The sequence below is a fragment of the Dipodomys ordii genome, unplaced genomic scaffold (genome assembly GCF_000151885.1).
Source record: "Dipodomys ordii isolate 6190 unplaced genomic scaffold, Dord_2.0 Scaffold79, whole genome shotgun sequence".
Taxonomy (NCBI): domain Eukaryota; kingdom Metazoa; phylum Chordata; class Mammalia; order Rodentia; family Heteromyidae; genus Dipodomys; species Dipodomys ordii.
Window position 1 is genome coordinate 6,800,881 of NW_012267295.1, and position 677 is coordinate 6,801,557.

Sequence of the window (677 nt, forward strand, 5' to 3'; positions counted from 1 at the left end):
TTCATGTGTCTATTGGCCATCCTTCTTTCCTCTTCAGAGAAGTTTCTCTTTAAGTCTTTAGCCCACTTATTTATTGGGAAGTTGTTTCTTTGAGGGTCTCATATCTAAAATATACCTGGAACTCAAAAAATTAAATCCCCCTCCCCCAATGACACACTTTTTAAATTCTCCAAGCTCAGTACTTGCTAATTACCTTACTTTCTTACCCACTTATGATTATTTAAATAGCCCTATGTGTCCGTATGGTGGAAATCTTATATATGATTGTGGTACTGTGCATCTCCTCCCATCTCTGTTCACTCATGTTGCCTTGGTAGCTTGAAATCTACTGTGGTGGAACTATTTACATTATGGAAATTGTCAGACACTACAAATCAAAGACTTTTATTGTTGCCATTTCTAGAAAAACAATTGATAAATATTGACCAGCTCAGCATGGAGGTACAATAATATATGAAGTACCTTCTCTCTTCATAGTCCCTGAACCTAAGGATTAGTTTATTCTTGACATTTTTCTTTTTACATAGATAGAAGAATCTTCTTCCTTCTTCTGAATTATTGCATGTTCTACTTAGTTAAAAATATGGACATTTTTATGCTTTAGTTTTTTTATATGTTTTTATTGTGAAAATACCGTACACAGGGGTTACAATTACATGAGCAAGATAATGAGTACA

At 33.8% G+C, this 677-nt stretch overlaps 1 protein-coding gene across 1 annotated transcript in view; it reads left to right on the forward strand.

Annotated features, from left to right (window-relative positions):
• Nucleotides 1-677, forward strand: part of Large (like-glycosyltransferase) — a 458,307-nt gene that overhangs the window by 359,079 nt on the left and 98,551 nt on the right. The gene's annotated exons all lie outside the window — the stretch shown is intronic.